The 25,039-nt window shown below is 45.5% G+C and overlaps 1 protein-coding gene across 1 annotated transcript in view; it reads right to left on the minus strand.

Annotated features, from left to right (window-relative positions):
- Nucleotides 1-488: 488 nt before the first annotated feature.
- MEP1B (meprin A subunit beta) overlaps nucleotides 489-25,039 on the minus strand; it is a 495,370-nt gene continuing 470,819 nt past the window's right edge. Inside the window, exon 15 of the mRNA XM_059707400.1 lies at nucleotides 489-503. The gene's annotated coding sequence lies outside the window, so the exon portion shown is untranslated. The remainder of the gene's footprint in view (nucleotides 504-25,039) is intronic.

A 25,039-nucleotide genomic window follows, 5' to 3' on the forward strand; every position in this document is an offset into this window, starting at 1 on the left:
ATATGCATACACCGTGAACAAGCAGCATGGTCTGGGTATGTAGGGGTGGGTACCTGTCGTGTAAGGGTCAAGCTGCTCACCTCATCCCAGGTGTCTGTGAGGGGTGTTGTTGTGAACAAATAGCCCTCGTAGAAACAAAACCGGGAGACCCTGACCCCGTGAAGAACTTCCCAGGGCTTCTGACAATAGTGATAACAGGAGACTGGAGTGTGTTCTTTATCCCAAAGCTAATCCTCAAAGTCAGATTGTTCCTTTTTAAAGGATACAATCAAATGTGCCCACTACCTTCCTTCCCCACCTGCCATTCTGTAAAATATTGGTTTTCATGTGCGTTTGCTCTCCGCGTCTATACTTTTACTAAATACCGTTAGGTTGATCCTCTTTCAGCATGGGCTTCTCCTTATATCTCCCGGAGTTTCTTCTGCCTACAGCTTCCCACCTCACTCACCCCCACCACCCACTCGGCCACCATTTGACTGCTTTCAAATGCCGTCTTGTTCAACCTTTTACTTTTTAAAAAAATTTAAACTAATTTTTTATTGATTTTTTTTTTTTAAGAGCGAGAAACATCTATCAGTTGCCTCCCACACACTCCAGGACTGGGGATCGAACCACAACCTGGGTATGTGCCCTGCCCAGGAATCAAACCTGAAATCTTCTCTGCATGGGAGGATGCTTCTATCAGCTGAGCCACACCAGCCAGGCCTTGTTCAACCTTTATTCTTACTGATCTCTTTCACACCCTTCCTCATTTTCCCCACCTGGCTAGACAATTTATGGGCGAGAGGAATGAAAGAAGGGGCTATTGTTGAAAAGAAGGGCCAATATGACAGAAGCCCTGCTTGTCTTTACTGCTGACTCTATTGTGACACTTCTCACTGGCTTCCCCATTTTAATGATCTTACAAAAAAGTGTGTGTAGCAGCTGGACAGCCAGTGTACTTATTCCAGGCCACTGCAATCAATCATAGACATTCCACTTTTTACTTTACCTTCATAAACTCATGCACTCACACACACACACACACACACACACACACACACACACACATTATATTATTCTAAGACCCATTAGGTTATAGCTATGTATTCATTCCTGTTTGGGGGGTATTTCCAGGATAAAAGAAGATGCAGTGATGATAGGGACCCCAACTAGTTACCTATTTCCAAGCATCAGACTCGACCTTTTAAAATCAGGCCTCCAGGTTGCCATTAACGACCCAGCATGTCTTCTGGGTTTTCGCTCTGCCCGCTGTGAGTTTATGTTCATGTGCAGTCCTTCCAGATAACATATTCATATAATGTCCATGTAAACTTTTTATAATTTCAAGCTATGCTTAAGAGGAGAAGTATCACCTTAATGAACTAAGACAGTGATTCCAATAGAGGGAAGGGGTCCATGGCAGATGTCTGACTGAGTTCCTTGGATAGGTAGGACCTCGAATAGGCATCTTTCAAGATTAGGCAATGAAAAAATTGGCAGAGATAGCACACATCCTGGTGAAAGGGTTTCAGTACTCATCAACTCATCTCAGTTCTGCAAATCAGCTGAGATTAGAACCTGAAACCGGAATCCAGCGAGACTGTCACCGGGGAATGTGTGTTGCTGACTACAGAGGTGATCTTCCCTGCCACCCCTGGCAGGAACACCGCTGTGGTAGACAGCTCTCAAGGAGACAATGCCCTGCTCCAGGGCCGGCCGAGGCACCAGTGCTAGTCCAGAAAGCAGAGCGGAAGTGAGGCTTTGCCACGTACTGGCCCTGCTCAATTTTATGTATGTATGTATTATTAGTTTTTAATCCTCACCCGAGGATATTTTTCCATGAATTTTTAGAGAGAGTATAAGAGAAAGGGAAAGACACAGAGAAATATCAATGTGAGAGAAACACATCAATTGGTTGCTTCCTGCACATTCCCTGACCAGGGCCCAGGTAAGGTAGGAGCCTGCAACCAAGGTACATGCCCTTGACCAGAATCAAACCTGGGACCCTGCGGTCTGCAGGCCGATGCTCTATCCACTGAGCCAAACCAGCTAGGGCGGCCCTGCTCAATTTTAGTCATAGACTCTCCCAAGGCAAGGATAGCTTCTGAGGTTTAATCATAATGGAAAAGGTGAAGATCAGTTTTGCATAAATTCTCAAAAATGTTAGATGGTATCTAGTAAATATACATACATGCAGACATGTGGATAGATAGATAGAAGTAAGGCACACACACACACACACACACACACACACGTCAGACAAAGATAAAATACTCAGTACATGTTAGCACCACTTCTTTCCATCACATTCATAATCTCACCTTCAGGAGACTAGTTTATAAACCATGTAAAATTAAAAGAGTATCATCAAATTAAAATTTTAAACAATGAATACCATTTTTAAAAATAATGAAGCTACAGAATACAATGATAGGAAAAAAGCCCAGTTTTTGAAGGTTAAACAGAGTCAAGTTTTAGTACTGTCCCTACAGCGTCCAGGCTGTGTGGCTTTGAGCAAAACTCACATCTCTGAGACCTGGTCTCCGCATGTGATAAAGTATAATGGAACTCACTTTACATGCTTACTGCGAAATTCAACACGCAGTGTCTGGCACCTGAGCTTTTCAGTACATGCTAGCTGGCTCGTTTCCCACAGTGGTGGGAGCACCAAGCACAGAAGAGGGTCCTGGGAGATCAGATGGGGAAAGGGCTTTCTCTCGTGAAGGGGAAGGAGCACGGGCAGGACTCCAGCTGCAGAGCTGGAATCAAGTCCAGAACCAGAAGCGTCTACAGACTGTGAGAAAATTAGGAAATAAATCCTGTCAAGCCGAAGAGTTCCACCAGCCACAGGGCAGGAGGCGAGCAGGTGGATCAGGAGATAGGAGCCCAGGGCAGCCTTGGTGGTGCGTGTTTAGATAAGTCATTCAATGTCACCACTTGACCTGGAGAGACTGTTGCTGCAGGATGGACAGCTGTGGCCCTGGCCCTCCCCCAGAAGGAATTCCTGCTTTATGCTTTGCTTGCTTGAGGTGCTCTGCTCCTTTGGGGGAAGGAAAAGGCAGCCAGGGCCAAGGTCCTGTACACGGGCACCAGTGTGTGGCCGGGAAAAGAAGGGTTAAGAGAGAAGAAGAGTCCGCTGGGAGTGGGGTGAGGAATCTTGCAAAGAATCAGAGGGCAGCTGGCTTCCTGCGCTGTATAGTTTGGGAGCTTTGTGAGGAAGTTGTATACTGTGCTTATGCAATGCAAACCCCCTCACTACCCACCACGGGTGACTTCAGTGTTAACAAGAATAATATTACTGATAGCTACTAGGTGATACCTGTTTACCAGGCATACTACGCCAAGATCTTTGAATAAGTTAATTCTTACCACATGCCAAGGAAATAGGTGCAGTCTTGGTCTCCATTTTGTGATGAGGAGACTGAAGCACAAAGAGGCACAATAATTTGCCTGAAGTTGCCCACACAGTAAGTTAAGGAGCCGGTTCCAGGATCTGTGGTCCTAGTCACCAAGGAGTGGCTTGGAGTTCTGGAGCCTGATGTTTGTTTATTATTAGTTTATTTATTTTATTTTTCAACTAGTGACCCGGTGCATGAGTTTGTGCACATTGAAAGGAAATTAATTAGAAGAAATATATTAATATTGCTATTCACCCTTTTTCTATCATAGAAGTGTCAACCAAATTCACGATCGACAATTACAGATCAAAACACGATTGGTGCCAGCGAGAGCTTTATATGTATCATGCATGCGCAAGTCAACTTAGCCTTTTATAGATATAGAATAAACTTGCTTAATTAGACCAGCTTTCTGATTTAGCTAAAGTTTTTCCAGTCCAGTGAAGCACCCCAACTTCTCTTTCAGGTAATTATCAGCAACACAGCAGTAAATATGAACACAAAGCAGATTATTATTGTAGATCACGCAGGGAGAACAAAGGGTAAAATATTTAACTGCAGCAGTGTTGGACTATATTCTGTGCAGTGAGAAAACCTGAAGTCATTTTTGAGATCCACCATTTCTTACTTCTTTTCAGTCAGGCCAAGTTTCTAAGCTTTCTAAATCTCCATTTTCCGGCTAATGAAAATAAAATAGGATTCCACCAAGTCTCCTATCTACCTACTCCAGGATTTCTGTGAGGATCAAATGAGATGAGGCATGGGAAAATGCTTCACAGACATTTGGTTACAGTGTAAAATGTTTGCACCTGGCTATAAAGCAAGTCGTGTTCCTGGGCTGAAGAAACTGCCAGGAGGCTAGTCGCTAGGAAGAGGAAGCCGGATGTTGCTATGTGACGTCATTACCCAGCACCCACAGCCACCATTTCCGAGTTGGGCTGGCCATGGGCCACATATTGTGGCATGGGGTCTCGGAAGTGTTGGCTGCAATTTGGTGGGCTGTCACTCCGAGGTGGCGACAGGCCCTGTGTCCCACTTGGGGGAAGCCAAGTGTATCTTTGTGGGCAAGGTTCGAGGTTCAGTTTCTCTGTAAATGGCCAGTGTGCATCATGGCAGCTCCTGCATTGAGCATCTCCCCCCCTGGTGGTCAGTGTCTATCATAGCGACCGGTCATAACGTCGCACACTTAGCATATTAGCCTTTTATATATATAGATTACAGTTTACATTCAATATTATTTTGTATTAGTTGCAGGCATACAGCATAGTGGTTAGACAATCATATGCTTTACTAAGTGGTCAGCCCCATATTTCAATTACCCACCTACCTCATTATTACAATATTATTCACTATATTTCCTATGCTCTAATCCACATCCCCCGGACTACTTTGTAACTACTAATCTGTACTTCTTAATCCCTTTACCTTGTTCACCCAGCCCCACCTCCCCGCAACAGCCATCAGTTTGTTCTCTGTATTTATGAGTCTTTTTCTATTTTGTTTATTTTGCTCTTTAGGTTCTACATGTAAGTAAAACCATATGGCATTTGTCTTTCTCTGTCCAATTTATTCACTTTGTATAATGCTCTCCCTCTAGTCATGCTGTCACAAATGGTAAGAAGTAATGAGACAACCTGTGAAGAAGATAAACAAGTGACCCAGGTTTATTCTAACCATGGGGTTAATAGTAATAGTGATAATGGCCTGGTTTGTATGCACCAGTTACTGGTGCTGAGTCCTTTCCAGGTTACTTAATCCTCTCAACCACCCATGTGGTAGCCACTGTGACCATCCAGTTTCTTTTGGTGAGGAAGTGAGCTCATAAAGGTTAAATAACTCGTGTTGTATCAACTCCTCATGGGCTATATCTTGTCTTTATATTTCCTGGTTTGAGGTTGTGTTAGCTTCCAGATTAGAGAACTCATCTACCTTAGGGACATCCCTGGACACACATGAAGTGACACACATGCGCACACTCACACATTTCCCTCAGTGTTAATCTCTCTCTCTCTCTCTCTCTCTCTCTCTCTCTCTCTCTCTCTCTCTCCTTAAACTGAGTATTATAATGTAGGTCTAAAGTAGAAGAACCCCTGCTTGCTGTAGAGTTTCAATTTCACAGCAGTATTAGATAATAACTCATAAAATAAGCCCTGACCATGATGAGTTTAAGTCCAAACATATTAAGATTTTCACATACGATCAAGATTAAGACCCTGTCTTGATTTTCAGAAATATTACAGCAGAATTCTAAACGTTGTACCCTAGTCATTCCCCTGTGTATTTGCGGTGGCTTGGCCAGCAGCTCTGGGCAGACATGTGAGCAGGAGAATGAAGAAGGGAGAGGAAGAAGGGGGGATCACTGATGCTTGAATGGAGGGAACTCAACCATCCACAAACGGATTCCATAGTCAACATGTAAAAGGGATTCTTTGTAAATTTCCCACTCATTTTATTTTCTTCCCTTGCTGCCACAATTTTTCTTTTTAAACAGTGGGAACCTGTAGAAAAGAATTATCAAAACTCAACAAGAAAAATAAGGAGAAAGCAATAGGCCTTGTCATTGCCTAAAGCATGGGAATTAAGATATTTGCAACCCAATATCCTCTCATGGAGGATTCATTAATCCATTCATTCTTTTATTCCACAAATATTTACAAAAGCATCACAAGGCCAAGAATGGGAGACATAGTTTAAACAGAGATGGTGTCCCTGGATCTACAGAGTCGTATTTTAGTGATAGAGAAAATCAATAAATAAGCATGTGTTCAAATAAACTGATTATGAAAGAAAGGAACATAAAAAGTAATACAAGAAATTGGAATAACACCTTGGCACCATATTAAATTGGGTACTAGAGTAGAAAACATAGAGGAAATCATATTTACAGTAACAGAAGTTCCCATTCAATTAAAGATTTTGTTCAACAAGTATTTGACACTGTGCTAGGAATGGGTCCATTCTGGTTTTTGATTGCTACACAATCTGGACGAGTAAAAAAGGAAGAAAGATAGAAAGTTACCTTTATGATATTCCAAGACAGCTGATCTGATGGAGGAGTCTAAGGTGTGGAAGAGTAATCAGAGAAGTTCAAAACGGGAGATATTTAGGCTAAGCTTTGAAGGATGAGCAAAAACTCAACAAATGAAAATAAGTCTGGAAAGAAACATAGAATCATATTATAATGAGATGTGTGTCTGCTAAGAAAAGTATGCATTAGCCTATGGACAGTGGGGAGATACAGAGACTTGTAAGCAGAGGGAAAATTTCATCACATTAGTAATTTGAGAAAGATCACCACGATGGAACATAGGTTAGATAAGTCTAGGGCAGAGCAAGGGAGACTAGTTAAGAAGGAATTAGAGCCCTGGCCGGGTGGCTCAGTTGGTTGAAGCATCATCCCATGCACTGAAGGGTGGTAGGTTCGATTCCCAGTCAGGGACCTACCCAGGTTTTGGGTTCAATCCCCAGTCAGGTTGCATTCAGGTGGCAACTAATCGATGTTTCTCTGTCACATCCATGATTCTCTTTCTCTCCCTTCCTGTCTCTCTCAAAACAATTTAAAACAAACAAGCAAACATATTCTTGGGTGAGAGAAGAAGAAGAAAAGGAAGGAGAAGGAGGAGGAGGAGGAGGAGGAGGAGGGAAGAAAGAAGAGGAGGAGGAAGAAGAAAGAAGATAGGGTTGTGGAAAGATACTGGCTGGAAAAGAAACCACATTGTGCGTAGCTCACAGGTTGATGGGCCGTCGCTAGGGGCATGTGGGCTCAACCTCGCAGCTGATGGCTGTGGAAACTGTGCGAAGGAGGCCGAGGGGTGGGAGCAGTCCCCAAAGACTGAGCTCACATCCCCAAATGGCTGTGTGCTCCGCCCTGGGCACCTACAAGTCTGAAGGAGGAGGGCCTCCCGCGGCAGCTCTCTATGCGCTTCGGCATTTATTGGGTGAAAAAGGCATTCGGCTTGTCTTGCTTCAGAAAGACACCGGTGCCAGGAAGAATCGGAGGCGAACTCCCTCTGGCCCCACATGTTTCTAGCTCTCCGAACCCGAATTCCGGCTTGAATAAGTGATTCTGAGCTAGCGACATTTGAGTAGAAAGTAAACATCCCATCAGCATTAAAGGTGTCATGGACCTTCTTTACTATTATGCACCAGCTCTGGCCCCAATTCCTATATATTTATTGTCTTTAAAACTGTATTTGGAAGAAGTGCTGTTTTCAGACTTGCAGCTGCCCTGGGTCTGGTTTGGTGTCACTTCCTATTTGAAAACTTCCGGCGCTGCTTTCAGCTCCTGCTGCTCTTGTCCATCACTGATGGTTTGTCATACTGCACATGTAGCAGGACCTTCGAGCTGGAGGCCACGTAGGCCAGTAGCCAGGAGGGGAAAGGTGTAGTGTTAATATGTAGTGATGACATGGAGAAGGAAACAAAGCTACCCCAACCTACGGCAGAACAAAGCCCACTGCCGTTTCCCCATTCTAATTCCCGACTTCTCATCTTGTCTATATAGGCACTTCCTTCAAAGCTCAATCTCTTCCTCCCCTTAATAAGGCCCATGATAAAAAGTATCTGGTTTAGACTGTTGAATCTCAGAGGGAAGGCAGCGGTTGGTGGGTGGAAGAGATCAACCAAAAAACTTGTATGCATGTATGTGTAACCCATGGGCACAGACAGTGGGGTGGTGAGGGCCTGAGGTGGGGGATGGGTGGGCTAGAAGGGGCCAAATGGGGGGGGGGGGAGACATATATAATACAATAGAGATTTCTTTAATAAAAAATAAAGCACAAAAGAGTATCCTTGTTTTATGGCAAGAAGCTTATTTTGTTTTCGCATAGAACAACCAACACACTTAGCGCAAATCCGGGGGACACACTTCTCTGATTTCCTTAGGTTTACCCACGGAAGCAACACAGGTCCTTAGAAGACTGGGGAGTGTTTGCATCGTGTGAAATGCATAGAAACCACCTCCTTGAAAAGCCAAAAGCCAGGAACACTTGCTTCCCTGGAGCATCCTGTGCTGTGAGACTTTCCAACTTCCCGCTGGAACACGAATTCTGGTTTTTCCCTCATGCAATTATTTTTCTGTACCATTTTCTCTGCGTTCTAGCTCTACCCTGGTCTCCTCCTCTACTTGAGAGAGGAAGGTCCCAGATCCATTGCACGTGAGTGAGAAAGAGCGACCCAGCCTCCAAACTCCAGGCCGGAAGAGGGTCGGGTCAGGGGTTAGAAAACGGGTTTTGCATCTGGTTTGTAATGGAGAGTCGCTGGTAGCCCCTGATGTGGGATCCCGTGACCCCCCTCCCCACCTCAGGAAAGGCCCTCCAGTCCACCCCTCCTCACAAGTGACCAACCCAAGGGCAAGGAAGAACAAGTGATAAGGTGTTCTTGTCACGCAGCTCAAGATTTTTAAAGCACATTAACTGTAATTTTTAGACCGTCAGAAATCAGTGAACCATTGCCAGTGACCCAGCTCGCTGAACCAGGCTGAACCCAGCAGATGGAATTCTACCCTGGCCACACCCGAGTGCCTCCGGAACAATGCGGAGTCTTCCTGCAAATCCCTCCTCGGAGCCGCTCACCTCACACAAGCATATGGGGGACGCGCTGGCCATGTGTATTCTTCTCCATTCTCTGACTGCAGCCCGGGAGCTGGTGCTTAGGAGAGGACGGATCGATGGGCCTGAGTCGTGTGCTTTGCGGGCTGTTTCTAGGTTGTGCGTGGCTGTTGTCTTCTGAATGTGACTCGGCACACGGAGCTCCAGTCCTGATGTTCCCTCTCTCAGAGCCTGTGTCTGAGCCCCCCCCTACCTTCCCCCAGCATAAGCTCACAGGGAGGTGATGGCCCCGGAGTCCCTCCTCTGACCCCTGCAGCCTTCCAGGCACAGCTGATGATCGATACTTTGAAAATGAGGCCTCTATTCTGCAACCTCTCCTGTTAGGAAATGGAGCTGAGAGATCAGAACTTTCTCACGCGCTGGAGAGCGGCATCCCTACATGTCAGCATCCTCCAGTAACAGCAGCGGTGCGGCTTCTGTAATTTACAAAATCCCCAATATTCTGAAAAGCAATGGGATCCGACGCTTGGAAAATGAAAATGAAAGGCCTTTCCAGAGCCTCTGAGCAGTGAGGAAACGGTGAGACTATCTCACAGAAAGAGATACACAAAAGGTTAAAATTGTGGCAAAATAAGAATAAAACCCAGAGACCAAAACAGAGCCATCTGTATCTACACAGACTTTAGAAAAATAGAGATTAGAGAGGTTTCATTATGCTGGCTCTCACGTGACCGGGGAAGCTGTAAAACAAACTGTGTTACGGTCTCAGGATGAGGTCTGAGAAGTGGAACCAGAATGGGTGCGCATTTGTTTATTTTCGTCTGTATCAGCTTTAAGTGTTAATTAACATAGGGCCGGGCATTATCTCTGTGTGTCCGCGGAGCAGAGAGAGGACCCACGTTGCCCCACCCGCCCCAGCCCCCAGAAGGCTTTTGTGGGACAGTTCTGACCTTCTGCCCTCGGAGCAGGGCAGAGAGGTGCCAACTGGACAGCCAAATCCGAGCGTGGCTGGGAACTTGGGAACGACCCGTCCATTAACCTCTGCATCTCAGCTCAGGACTCTGCAGGCTGGGAATGGCGCCGGTGCTCATCATGGGCGCGAGGAAGCTCACCGCTCAGTTCCGATCGGAAACTAGGTCAGCAGCAACCAAAGCAGAAGTTGATGTTGAGCGTCCTGATCCCTGTGTTCCTGTCCTTTAACCCTCAAGCTCCCCAGGCATCTCTGCCACCTGCCCTCGCTCGCGTGGCGCAAGTAGGTGATGAAGGAAGTGGCAGTGAATGCCCGTGTGCCATCTGCCTCCATCTCCCTATCAGCCGTTCTGATACCGTGGCCAGAGGGGCCTGGGGCAGTCTGGCCTCGTGTATGTTGCTCATTTATTGGTTACTTATTATATGTATACGATTAACCTTACTCTCGTAACATCCAATTCATTCTTTTTTTTTTTTTTTTTCAAAATATATCAAGCCCCTATATGTGCAAGTTCTATGGAGACAGAAAGATGGAAAAGGCTTAGAAGATTTCTAGGGAGGGGCGGGGGTTAGACACATTTAAAAGTCATAACAATGGAATAACGATGCGCTGGGTATCTTTCATGGCGTGCACTGTTTGACATCCATGGCCTTCAAAGCAAACAAACAAAAGACAAGTGTCCTATGAAACAATGGAAATTAAAATAATAAACATTTCTGGCATATCAATTGCTTTTCAAAGAGTGGCCTGGACGCCCTCCGCAAGAAGTGTGCTGAGCGGGGAGGACGAGGGGGCTCCGTTTTCAATGACCTTTGTGTCCTTGCCCTAAGACGGTCACCACCCCAGCACCGCCGATGTCATCTGGAATGTCCCCATCGTCTCCAGCTCCCGAGATGAGAGCAAGGAGCCATAGTGCGCGCGTGCCTCAGCCGATCTGAAGATTTCAGCAGGGATTCCACCCGCTCCAGATGCCTTGTTGTTTTTCATCTGCTTGATGGCTTTTCTCACCTCATAAAGAGTTGGGGGGATTTGGAGGTTGCCGCTGATTGGGAGTTGTGGGCTGGAGTTGAAAACGCTCCCACTGATAAAATAATTTCCACTGAAGACCTTGGGATGCTCTCTCCAGCGTGTGCTGACGTTCTGTCTCTCACTGAGCCGTTTCCAGGCACCCTTGCCGCCCTGATCGCTCCTGCAGAGCCTCGGGGGCCTCGAGCCTGAGGCGCATGGGTGCTGAATTCACTTCACCCTGATCTCACCATCTGCCCTGCATGTTGGTCCGCTCCTTCCAGCACTACCTTGACTTACAGATGTCACAGCCTCCTTTTGGGTTCAGTGACCATGCCAAATGCCGAAGAATTAAGAGCAAGAGACTCCTGGCATATTTAGGCTCAGGACTGTTAGAAGATTGCCCATTTGCATCTACTAAATGATGTTTAGGAGAGTCAGGGTTCGAGGGGGAAGCTAGCATATTGTGGCCCTTGGACTGTTCACGTTAGGTCAGGAGTTGTGCGTTCATTCACATGAGAATCCATTGTTTTGATTTAAAATCTGATCTCAATAGCAAATTGAGTTCAGAGTATTCTAATCTTGCAGGAAATAGTTCTGAGAAAATGATTTTCTCTTGTTCTCTGAGTAGATGCCCCTTTCCGATTTACAAAAACCATTTGGATTATAGCTTCAAATTTTATCATGAGGGTGTTAGAGCCCCAGTATTGCCTTAGACCTCTTATATTTCACTGTCTAGGATCGTGTATTAAGAGGGCATCGCTGGGCATAGCAACCGAATGCAAAGTTTTCTGCCCCTTTTTGATACAGACAAGCATTACATGTACTGCGTGGTAATTATCTTCATTCTAAATTGTTAGAATGGGAAAGGGGCCAGTGCTCTAATGTTATTAGTGAGGAAACAGAATTCAAGGAAATGAAGTATGCATTATCTCAAAATTGCACAGCTGGATTGTGGCAGAAACTTCTGGAACTTTTTGCTTCTCAGGCAGAGTTCTTCCAACCACAATATTCTCTCCTTGATAGTATTACGTCCAATGAGGAATAAAATCCAAATTATTTATCCTTTCTAATTTCTCTTATGAACAATATGCAGAAAGCAGAAACTTCCTATTATTAGTTTTCATATTAATTTTTCAGAGCTCCCTACATAAAATATAATCAAACCAGGAATATTTTGTATATTTAGGCCTGCAACAATATAAAGCATTGCAATCACTCAATAGTATACCACTGACATTAAAAGGATTTTAAATCCTTAAAAATCTTGAAGTTTGGGGCACCAGAAAAAAAAAGACTATTTCATGCTCAAAGAAAAAAAGGACTACGAATATGTTTTGTTGGTATTCCTAAAAATGAGCACAGAACTATAGGAATTCTGTGAATATAGACCACAAGGTGTATCATCTCACTCTGTTTAGTAAGTTAAAGTCCTGTTCTGGTTCCCCACCACACCTGGCCTACCTCCATTCATTCACCCATGCACTCATTCTACAGATATTTAGTCATCACCCCCTATGTAGTAGGGCTATGCTTGATACTTTAATGGGAAAGCCACAATCTTTAAAGTTTAAAGTGTTTAAAGTCTAGTGAGAATGACTGAAAAGGAAAAGATGATTAAAATAGAGTATGACAGCCTGGCCAGTGTGGCTCAGTTGGTTGGAGCACCGAAGGGTCCATTCCAAGTTAAGGCATATACCTAGGTTGCAGGTTCAATCTCTGGTCAGCACGCATATGGGAGGCAACCTATCAATGTTTCTCTCTCCTTTCGATGTTTCTCTCTCTCCCTCCCTCTCCCTTCCTCTCTCTCTCAAATCAATAAAAACATGTCCTCAAATACAGTATGAAAGTTTCCTCTGTAGAGGTAGAAATATGCTGCTAAACAGGATATAAGCCAAACTTGGATGTCAGAACACATGATGTGTCATCTGAAGCTGTCGAATAGAGAGAGTTGGACAGGTTTTTGAGAACTAATACCAGAGGGGTGGTGAGAGGAAACTTGGGAATTATAAGCAGGAGCCAGATAAGAAAGGCCGTGTGTGCTGATCTAACAAGGTTAATTTGAGGCGGATGGACAAGGGGCTAATATTCTCCCTTAACCTCATTAAAGGGGAAGGGGATGGGGTGCAAAAGTCCATCCCTACAATACCTTACCATCATCAGTTGCATGCAGGTTATCGGAGCCATGTTCAGGAAAATAATTTATTCTAGGCTCTAATATTCTATGGCAGAGTCCACCTTAGCTTCTGACATCCATTCACCTTCCCCACCTGCTTCTCAGCTATACAGGACCATCCTCCCAGCTACGTATCCCCTGGACTTGCCCTACATGGACACCAGCTCTCAGGTTCCCTGGGCTCCTAGGTTCCTTCATTCCCCTCTTCCACTTCACGGATGAAAGAGGAGAAGAAAAGAAAGCAATTTTTAAAGGTCCGCCCTGGAACAAGGCATAAGGCCCCCAAGCTGCCATCGTGTGCCCCTGAGAGGTGGGTGCCAGGCCACCCGTTCCTCTGCCCCTTTGCTTGCAGCTGCTCAGGCACAGGCGTCCTTTGGGGATTGGTGGAGGCCTGGCCCTAAAGGGGAGTAGAGGTGTCATGCCTTAGGGAGATGTGTGTGATCGAGGGAACACCCTAAGCTGTTGCATTTGGGAAGAAGGCCGGCCCCAGAATGTGGGTGAGGAGGGGCTGAAGTAAGAAAAAGGACTTATTCTAGCACAGGACACCCTGGTGCGTAGCATGGCCATGATCAGATCTGTGTCTTAGAACATGTCGTCTGGCTGCCTCGCGGGGAGTAGTTGGGAGGGGGCCTAACTAGAGAGAAGGAAAATAGTGGAGGCCTGTATTAGCTTCCTGTGTTGTCATTGCTACTGTAAGAAATTACTCCAAACTTGGTGACTTGAAACAACATGTGTATTCTATCACATTTCTGAGGTTCAGAACTCTAAAATGGGTCAGCAGGGCTGCGTTCCTCCTGGTGGTTCTAGGGGAGGACCCATTTCTTTGCCTTTTCCACCTTCTAGAGGCTTCCCACAGCCCTTGGCTCATGACCTCACATCACTCCTGCCTCTGCTTCTGTCATCACCCCTTCTCTCCCTCATCCACCCGCCTCCATCGTATAAAGACGTGTGATGAAACTGGGCCCACCTGGATCGTCCAAGACAACCTCTGTCTCAGACGCCTTAGCTTAGCCACATCTGCAAAGTCCCTTTTGCCAAGCAAGGCGGCAGGTTCATAGGTCCTGGTGATTCAGGTGTGAACATCTGTGTGGGTGGGTATTATTCAGGCTACCACCAGGCCCGTCAAATGTCCAACCACAAATGACTTGGGAGAAGTGGCCAGATTTGAGAGAGAGTCGAGGAGTGGGGATTGGCAGGCTATAGCTACGGGTAATAGAGAGGGAAGCCCAACAAAACCCCAGAGTTTTAATCCGATCCTTTAGAAGGAGTGGTGCCATTTTCTGAGAGAGAACATGCAGAGAGGGGGGGTGGGGGGAAAGGGGAGAATAGAGGCGTGGATTCTGCCGTGCTCATTTTGAGATGCCTCTGAGAAAGCCAGGTGGGGCCGTCAGCTGTCAGGTGAACGTACAGGCCTGCAGCTCAGGAAAGGAATTGTCAATTAAAAGGTATATATTTGGAAATCACAAGGGGAAAAACAAGACAATTGAAACAATGGGAGTAGATTAAATCTGTCAGCAGGGTATGTAAAATGAGAAGACACAGGCCTAAGACAGAGAAGTTCCAATATTTAAGGTCTGACAAAGCTTTGGCGAGTCCTCAGAGACATGGGAACTGTGGCAAACCTATTTTTCTTCTACTAGCCTGGCCCCGTTCTCGGGCTTCCATTTCTTTCTCTCGTGTCTATTGAACTACTTAGTCCTTGTCTATCTTTAAGGAAGCACTGACTCGATATCCCCCGAGAAATGCTACCACCAACACGCCTGTTGAGGGAGTGACTGACATCGCCCAGGAGATAGAAAGAAGGGAGCAAAAACACTGCTGAGTGAAATAAGCCAGTTAGAGAAAGGCAAGTATCACATGATCTCACTTCTATGTGAGATCTAATGAGCAAAATAACTGATAAACAAAATAGGTCCAGAGGCATGGAGCAGCCTGAGGAATCTCAGAGGGAAGCAAGGAGGGGAGATGCGAGAAGAGATCCACCAAAGAACTTACATGCGTATACGCATAGTCCATGGACACAGCCAATAGGATGGGGAAGGCTGGGGGTGGGGCAGGGGCTGAGTGGAGGGGGGTAAAGGAGGGTCAAGGGAGGACATCTGTAATGCTGTCAACAATAAATAAAAAATAAAATATCCAAAAGAATAGAGTGCAGAGCCTGGGCTGCATGGCTCAGTGTTTGAGCATCGACCTACGAACCAGGAGGTTAGGGTTCCATTCCCAGTCAGGGCACATGCCTGGGTTGTGGGCTTGATCCCCAGTGTGGGCGTGCGGGAGGTAGCTGATCAATGATACTCTCTCACCATCGATGTTTCTATCTCGCTCTCCCTCTCCCTTCCTCTCTGAAATCAATAAAACATATATTTTTAAAAATTAATAAGAGCCCTCACTGGTTTGGCTCAGCGGATAGAGCGTCGGCCTGCAGACTCAAGGGTCCCAGGTTCAATTCCAGTCAAGGGCATGTACCTCGGTTGCAGGCACACCCAGTAGGGGGTGTGAAGGAGGCAGCTGATGGGATGTTTCTCTCTCATCGATGCTTCTAACTCTCTATCCCTCTCCCTTCCTCTGTAAAAATTCAATAAGATATATAAATAATAATAATAATAATAAAGAAAAATGGAGTACAAGTTGACAGGGTGAGTGGTTGAGCAGCTCGTCTTCGTCCTGCCTCATCCCCTCACCTCCACCCTTTGCTCCCTGTAGCAACCATCGAAAACCATCAGAAGGAGAGAGAGGGGTCAGGTCAAAGTCCCTGGAGTCCCCATCAGCAGGGAAGTGAGTGCGTGCTTGACACAAAGTTGGCCTCCTGTCTCTCCTCATAACAAAAAAGAAGGCCAAGCCTTTCCTTAAGAAACCTCCAACCGAAATAGAAAATTAAGACCGAAATGTATGAAATGTGGAAGCCCACTGAGACAATCACTGACTGTCACTTTAAGGCAGCACCAGATGATGCTGAATGCCAACATGTTTGCAGAGAGGAAACTTGGAGCTGGGGTTCAGCAGGGGAGGGCACCAGGCATTACTCATCTGGGCCCCCACCAGGAGGGGTGCTTGCAAAGAAGGATGTTGTGCTCCGAGCTTGAAAGAGTGCAAGGGGTGTGGACGCTAAGAGAGGGGGGGGAAGGCTTTACGGATACAGGAATCCGGAGAATCAACGCGAAGGGCCGTTGTCGCCCAAAAGGCCTGTGTCTCTGTGTTAGTTCTTCATTTCCTGATATTTCGTGTTTGCTAGCCATGTGTTTTCCCCCTGCAACAAAAGCAGGCGTGTTTTGCCGCCTTCTTTGTCACGTCCCTGGTATTGTTTTGCTTTGTTTTTCTCACTTGGCCTATGGGGTGACCAGGCCGGCCTCAGTGTGTGGCCACGGGGAGTGAGGGGACCAATCAGCTCATGTTTTCCCTTGGCCCTGAAGTGCTGTGGAGGGCACTCCTTTGGGGAGAAGGTGTGATGCCCAGGCCGTTGTCCCTCCAGCTGATGCCAGTGTGGCCTCCGTGGCCACGGGTGCTGCTTCAGAAACCAGTGAGAGCGACCCCTTCCTTCCTTCCTTCCTTCCTGCCTTCCTTCCTTCCTTCCTTCCTTCCTTCCTTCCTTCCTTCCTCCCTCCCTTCCTTCCTTCCTTCCTTCCTTCCTTCCTTCCTTCCTTCCTTCCTTCCTTTCTTCCTTCCTTTTCCATTTCTTGAGTCTGTAATTCCTCTGTATTCTGTCACTGGTTGCAGAGAGCTTTGGATATAAAAACATGCCACCCACCATGATTTGGGGGTGACCTCAGCTTCCACACTCCCCTGGGGGTCTCCTTCCCCAGGTGACATGGGTGAGAAAGTGAAAAGCGGGGGAAGGCCTTCCCTGGCGTCTGCTTCCGGTGAGAATGGGGCAAAGCGCAACCCCTGCCTCTGAGGCCCAAGGTCAGAGCTCCCTCCCGGGTTTGGAGGAATGAAACCCAAGGGCGCCCTTCTCCTGGGGCCGCCCACCCTGTGCTCAAGGGGACTCCAGCCTTTTATGTTCCTGACTCATTTGTACTTAACTCATCAGGATATTGTCTTGTATGAGCTGTTTGATGTCTGAGGCACCTTAGGATCCTTTTTATGGCCCTTTCCTCTGAGAAGCGGGGGTCATGCCTGGCCCAGAAGAACAGGACTCGGACGCTCGAGCCAGGTCAGCACTTGGGACCCCGTCTCGCAAAGGCAGGACAGTCCTTTCTGAGTTTAATGTGAAAGACTCAGAGGGAGTAAAAGACAAGGGAACAGACCCTGATTTAAACATGCTTTGCTCCAGTCCTGGGGTGTCCGGGGTTAATTAGAACGGGGAAATATAGAGTTTTAAAAAATATCTGTCCTATTTTCGAAAGAATCGTGATAAGCAGGTTTCAGTTTGTTTTCCCTGAGCAGCGGGGCCTCAGCCGATGAGTGAACTAGCTTGTACCAGCGAACTTCGCCGGAGTTTAGGAGTCGTATTTAAAACAGATTTTATCCTACAGTGATATTAATTTGATAGGGTCCCTGATCTGTAAACCATCGGTTATCTTGGTCTCTCCTGATAAGGAAAAAAAAAAGTGTGGGGGATTTCCAGTGGGTGAGCACATTTGGGCAGAGTCTTCACACGTCACAAATTGCAGATGGGAGGCAGTGATCTCGAACATGCAGCCACCAGGCGTGACCATCTGACACCTTCCATTTAGAAAAATAATACTCTCCTCCCAGCATACGCTCCCGGCTGCAGCCAGCGCCAAAAATGACGCCTGGGAGAAGATTTCTCAGGCATCTTTTCAAAGACGCAGGCTGCAGCAGCACCTCGCTCGGCGCTTAGGAAAACCCCGAGAAGACCACTGCTCAGAGAGGCAGCCGATCCCAGGCACTCCGCAAAGAAAGAACAAAGGGCTGGGCGTGGGGACGCTGGAGGGGGCCGAGAAACCCACCAGCCACGGCCGGGAGGCGACGCATTCTGGTTTCTGTGTGATTCGAGCAGATTCCCATGGAAGGCACTGGACTTCTTTGTGGGCTCATTTCTGAAGCTTCCCGGGCAGAGCAGGCCCCGGGAGGGGACGGAGCCGGGGATGGGATCTGACCCGCTCATCCTCCCTGTTCGGCACCGGCCCTTGCTCATTTAAGACGAGGAAGAGCATCCCTGCCCGCTCCTTCCCTGCGGGGTTAATGACCCCTGGCAGCAGCGGCGGCCGTGATTTTGACAGACATGTGCAGGCAGAGAGGTTTTTAACCAGACATTCAGAATTTGGGTTGAATGTCCAAATGGGCACAGCTGATTTGCTTATTAGCAAAGGCCTTGGTGAATTCCGTACTTTGTCTCTATACACACACACACACACACACACACACACACACACGCACATGTGCACACGCACACACGCACGCGTGCATACATGCATACACACACACAGGTATCATGACTCTATGCCCACACATACACATATGCACACAAGCACAAGCATACACATACACACACAGGTTGCATGCCTCTATGCACATGCACACACAAACACATATGCACGCATGCACACACACAGGCACATGCACACACACATGCACAGAGCATGTGCGACTGCTGCCCCCACCCCAGAATGGAAGCAAACACGTTTTTACAACGTGCTACCCTGCTAATAGCCATCTTCTAAGAATGAAGAGGGCTGAGCGTGGCTGTTCCCTGAGAACTGACCCAAAACTGTTTTCTTAGTCTCCTTGAGAGGGAGGGCGGGGCAGGGGTATCAGCTACACCCTCACAGGAGACAGGTGGCCAAAACAAGCTGCCACCTGCTTTGAAAAAATACCACCTTCTTCCCACTTTCACACACTAGGTTTCAGGGGGTTTCCCCGCGGCAGCAGGTGAACGGTTTTAAGGTTGTGTACATCAGGATCTGACCAAAATGTTTAAAAAGAAAGAAACTTCTCTTTTGATTGAAGCTGACATGGACTTCCGAGAGGAATAGCCTGCTCTCTTTTCTTATAGGAAAGGGGAGCAGGTAGCCTGGTCACACACGTGCACACGTGCAATGCTAACACCATCTTTCGGTTCCGCGATGAAGGGAGAGTGCTTGAAAGGTTGCTCCTTCTGAGAAAGCAAACCCAGAGAGGGAGGCAGGTGGGTTCGGTGATGAGAAAGCTCTGGTGTCAACTGCAGGGGGGTGACTGTCTTCAAGCCAATTTTTTATTATTTATTTATTCATTTTAGCTTATAAACAACAGAAATTTATTTCTCACAGTTCTGGAGCCTGGAAGTCTGAGATCATGATGCCAGCATGGTCATATGAGGGCAAGCCACTTTTGAAAAAAAGTTGGAACAATGCTCATTTGTAAAATCGGCTCCACTTCTGCGTCCCAGGGGCAACAACAGCAAATGGAGGACTTTAAAAAGGCAACAGAAAGGACAAGACAATGCTGCTTGGGTTAGGATTGCCTCCGGAAATGTCCAATGCTCCATAGCTTTTATACAAATACTAGAGACCGAGTGCACGAAAATTCCTGCACTTGGGGGAGGAGGGGTCCCTCAGCCCGGCCTGTGCCCTCTCACAGTCTGGGACCCCTTGGGAGATGTCTACCTGCTGGCTTAGGCTCGCTCCTCAGGAAATCAGGCCTAAGCTGACAGTCAGACATCCCTCTGGCAACCCAGGAGCCCTCCGGGGATGTCCAATTAACGGCTTAGGACCGTTCTCTGCGCACCTAAGCCATTAGCCAGACATCCTTAGCACTGCCACACAGGTGGGAGAGGCTCCCACCACCACCACTACACTGGCCAGCCATGAGCTGGCTTCTGGCTGAGCAACAGCTCCTGCATTGAGCATCTGCCCCCTGGTTGTCAGGGCACGTCATAGTGACCAGTCAGTCTGCCATTAGGGTCAATTTGCATATTACCCTTTTATTATATAGGATGTTGGCCTGTTACAGTTAACTATCTGTAACTGATAGTCTATAAAACAGTATTCTTTGTCTCACAATCTAGCTCTCATTTCCTCTCTCTCTGTTTCTACTTGTATGTAAATATTCAGACAAATGCATATATATTTTTTTTACAGGCAAGAAATCTAATCAGGCACTGTGTGAAACACCAAATAATATAAAACTTCCTAAAATAATCTGACTGGAGATAATCACACCAGAACTCGGTGCTAGGATTGAGCAGTTTTTGACCACCTGCTGGTTTCCTTAGATATCACGTGTAGTTATAACCCCCATCCACCTGTCTACCAGATACATATTAATATTTATGCTGAAACATTAACCTCATCACTAATCCAATGACAAGGTACATTGTATGACCCAGATAAATGAGACAAACGGAATGCTTAATTTCTAAAGGCTCCAGATAATTGAAGAAGTTTGATTTGAGTTGAGCTACTGTCTGTGTCCAGGTAACAGGCAGTTCTTGATTTGATGTTGAACTTCTGAGATCTAGCATAACTGGGAGATATAATAATGAGACCTCACATTTACCGAGCTCTTATCATGCGCCAGACACAGTTTTAAACATTGTGCATGTATTTGAGGAAGGCACCCTTATCTTCTTCTGCAAGTAGGGAACCTGAAACACAGAGAAGTGAATTATTCCAGGCAATGTGGTGAATGAGCAGTGGTCCGGTATTTGAACACTGGCCGGCTAAAGTGAGCGCGCATGCTCTTCACCTCCGTGGTCGGCTGCCTCCTTGGGAATTCTTCTTGGGGGATGTCCGCCATTCGTACCTGGAAGAGCTGCCTCTCCAGGTAGAACTTTAAGTATGAGTAAACTACATGGGGCAGAAGATATTTCTCGATAAAGGGAGATGGTAATCAGTATACTTGCGCTAGGTTTGAATCTGTGATTTCAGTGAGAAAATTATTTTATGCTGAGCATGGTAGAGCAGCAAGATGGAAGGAATTTATGTTCGAATGACATCACTGACCCTACCCAGAGGGCTCATCCTACTCTCTGGACTTCCAGGTATGGGACATAGCAAAGGTCCTTATCATCTCTATGACTGTTTTTGTTTTGTTATGCTGTGTTAGTGAACTATGAAATTTGAAGTTATATGCTCACTGATAGCTAGAAAAACCATAATAATATCATCAAGTTGGTATTTGTTAATTCCCCGTAAAGTGGTATTGAAATTTTATATAATATTTAGTAAACCATCATGTTAAGTTGTAAGTGAAGTTATATATCAGAAATTGTAACCATAACAAGAAAAAAAAATTAAATGTTAAGTCATTGTAAATGGGAACATTTTTCATTAGCAAGTACTATAGTTAGATACAGTATTTTGTGTGTATCTTAAACCATAAAAATTGGTTTATGTGAATCAGAATACATTAAAAATTGCCAACATATATTTTAAGAAAAGGGGTAAAAATGAGCAATATTTGTATAATGATTACTTTTAGATGCATCTGTTCAATCTGAGCTGAAGGGTCTTAACCACTGTGTAATATCTTTCTCAAAGTTGAAAAAAATTGATGTAAACTAAAAAAAAAAATGGTATAGACTAATCACTTGTCAATTCTATCTTTAACTGGAGCCATTTTGCAGTAGCTTTTATAAAGACAGATTTGTGCAACACTCCATAGCTCTCCCTTCAACTTCTTTCAATCAAACACAAATCTCTTAATCATAAATTAAACAGATACCAAACCAAAAACTTTGGGTGAATCTTTGCTGTCTCCTCTTTGATAAGAAAAGGGGAAATTTACCACCATTTATGCAACAAGTATGTAAGCAGTGCCTGTGATGTGACAGGCACTGTTCTAGGGATGTCACTAAAGGAAACAGAAAAAAACAAACAAATAAACAAACAAAAAAACCACCTGTCCATATGAAGCATACATTCCAGTTGAAGGCAATAGACAATTAACAACAAAAAAAGTAAAATGAGTGATAGGAATAAGTGAAAATAAAGCAGGAAGAGAGCACGTGGGTGCCTGTAATAGGAGGTTATGCATTAAATAGGACGGCCTTGAAAGATGGCACTTAGATGGTGACCTGAAGAACATATTACGCAGCCCTGTGGGTATCCAGGGAACAGGTTGCAGGCAGAAGAAAACTGCAATGAAAGGCCCTGAGGCAGCAGCTTGCAGGCCAGCCTCAAGAATTAGCGCAGGAAAGGAGTGGTAGCTGAAAAGCTGAATGTGAGGTCTGTGGGGTGACAGGCCTTGGAAGGAAGCCCTTGAAATCTTTTGAGATGACCTTGGCTTAAAACACCCTCATTGGCTCGGCCACCGTGGCTCAGTGGTTGAGCACTGACCTATGAACCTGGAGGTCATGGTTCAATTCCCGGTCAGAGCACATGCCCAGGTTGCCGCTCGATCCCCAGTGGGGCACATGCAGGAGGCAGCCGATTGATGTTTCTCTCTCATCAATGTTTCTATCTCTCTCTCCCTCCTCCTCCCTCTCTTTCTAAAATGTCAATAAAAACATACTTTAAAATAAATACAACTTTCTTTAAGAAACGACAACATTAATATAGTACATCTCAGCATGCCCTTGGATCTGTGATTAAGCAGGATGAGCAATAACACTTGACAAGCTGCCTTGATACATTTCAGAAGCCAAATTAAACTGTTGGCTCTTGGGAATGAATCCACTGGAGGATGTTACACTGCTCTTAAGGCGTAGGCACTAGAGATTCCCCCAGGACTCCACAGACGGAACACAAGCTCGTGGAAAAATTAAAATAGCAGGGCAAAGGCAAAATGAAGGAAAAACTTAAAACCATTTTTTTTTGTTTTATGCAGCTTTATTGAGATATAATTCACATAAAATAAAATTCACCCTATTGAAATGTGCAATGCAGGGGAGTTAATATTATTAGCATGGTTCAGGCATTATCACCCTCGACTTTTAGGACACTTTTATCGTCTCAGAAAGAAGCCCCATACCCCTGAGCCATCACGTTCCTTTCTTCTTTCTCCCAGTCACTGGCAACCACTAATCCCTTTTCCGTCTTTATGGATTTGCCTGTTCTAGACATTTCATATAAACGGAATCATACAATACTTGGTCTTTTGTGTCTGGCTTTTTTCACTTAGCGCAATGTTGTCAAGGTTTGTCTATGTTGTAGCATGGTCTTTTGTGAAATTTATTCCTAAGCATTTGATTACTTATGATACCAGTATAAGTGGAATTGTTTTATTGATTTTATTTTCAGGTTGTTTATCGCTTATATATAGAAATAAAATTGATTTTTGTATAGTGACCTTTCTTTGCCCTGTAACTTCGCGGAACCCATTTGTTAGTTCTAATACTTTTGGTGTGGATTCCTCAGACTTTTCTCTATAAGCTCGTGTCATTTGTGAACAGATAAATTTATGTCTTCCTTTAAAATCTGGATGCCTTTCAGTTCTTATTCTTGCCCCATTGCCTGCCTAGGACCTCTAGTACAAAGTTGAATTGAAATGCCGAGAGCAGGCATCCTTGTCTTATTCTTGGTGTTAGGGGAAAGCATACTGTCATCGTCAGAACTATATTAGCTGTGGGTTTTCCTAGGTCCTTTTATCAGGACAAGGAGGGGCCTTTCTACTGCTGGTTGGTTGAGTGATTTTATCATGAAAGGGGGTTGGATTTCGTCAAATGCTTTTCCTGCACTTTTTGAGGTAATCTTGTCATTTTTATTCTCTACCAATGTGTGTTACACTGATTGATGTTTAGCCAACTTTGCATTCCTGGGATAAACCCCATTTGGCCATAGTGTATAATCCTTTTCCTATGCTGTTGCCTACCGGTTTAATTTTAGTTGTGATCAAATACTCTGCACACTGTTTGGAATGTGGTGACTTAATATGAAACACTAAATATAACAACCGTAATAATATGCCTGCTTGACTCTGTGCTGGACGTTCTTACATTCATTGGCTCATTTAGTCCTCATACCAGCCCAATGAATTAGATCCTAATATTGTCCTAATTTTACAGATGACACACCTGATTCTCAAAGAAGTCATGTAACTTGCCCAAAGTCACAGAACTAGTGAGTGGAGATATGGGTGTTCTAACACCACATCCCAGGAGTATATATTGTGACATGGATACTCTTGGCTAAGTAGGAACTGTACCTTCTCTTTATACTTTCACTTCAGTCTTTCTGTTGTGCCCAGGGTTCAGGCCTCTAAATGATGTGTACACAGTGCTGACGGGGTTGTTTTATGGACAGAGGTACAGGTTTGTTCAATTAATCTTCAGTCTGGCGCTCACATGCCATAATCTATAAGGACAAGAGCAGGTAGGATGGCTGAAAATAGATCACAAATACACACTGGATTTAACTAGAAAATGTACAATTTCTTTTCACTAAAATTCAAAATTATGATATCTTATTCACTGTCTTTAATATTTTTATGATTCTTTGTTCTGATGTTCAGAAAGACTTCCCTACGGTTGTCTTACTAGATCTATTTGGGTCCTTCAGGTAGTAGGTATATTAATGGGAAGGAGCTCACAGAGGAACAAAGTCTTAAGGAGAATATGCAAGACTTCTGCAGTCTTAAAGGGAAATGAAAATAACATGTTTAATTGGTGGAACATGATTTTCTTTACCCAAAACACTCTTTAGAATAATCATATTGTTTTACATTTCAAAGGGGGAGAAATTTTAAGTGAATAAATAAGCCAATTTTGAAGGGAAAGAGGCAGACTATAATTTTATATTCTAATACTAGAGGCCCGGTGCAAAAAAATTTGTGCACTCAGGGGTAGGGGGTCCCTCAGCCCGGCCTGTGCCCTCTCGCAGTCTGGGACCCCTTGGGGGTGACCACTGCTGGCTTAGGCCTGCTCCCCGGGGGATTGGGCCTAAGATGGCAATCAGACATCCCTCTGGCAGCCCGGCAGTCCTCAGGGGATGTCCACTTGCCAGCAGGGAGCAGACCTAAGCTGCAGTCAGACATCCTTAGCGCTGCTGAGGAGGCAGGAGAGGCTCCCACCACCACCGTTGTACTGGCAGCCATCAGCCTGGCTTGTGGCTGAGCAGAGCTCCCCCTGTGAGAGCGCACT

Source organism: Myotis daubentonii, chromosome 8, assembly GCF_963259705.1.
Source record: "Myotis daubentonii chromosome 8, mMyoDau2.1, whole genome shotgun sequence".
NCBI classification, from domain to species: domain Eukaryota; kingdom Metazoa; phylum Chordata; class Mammalia; order Chiroptera; family Vespertilionidae; genus Myotis; species Myotis daubentonii.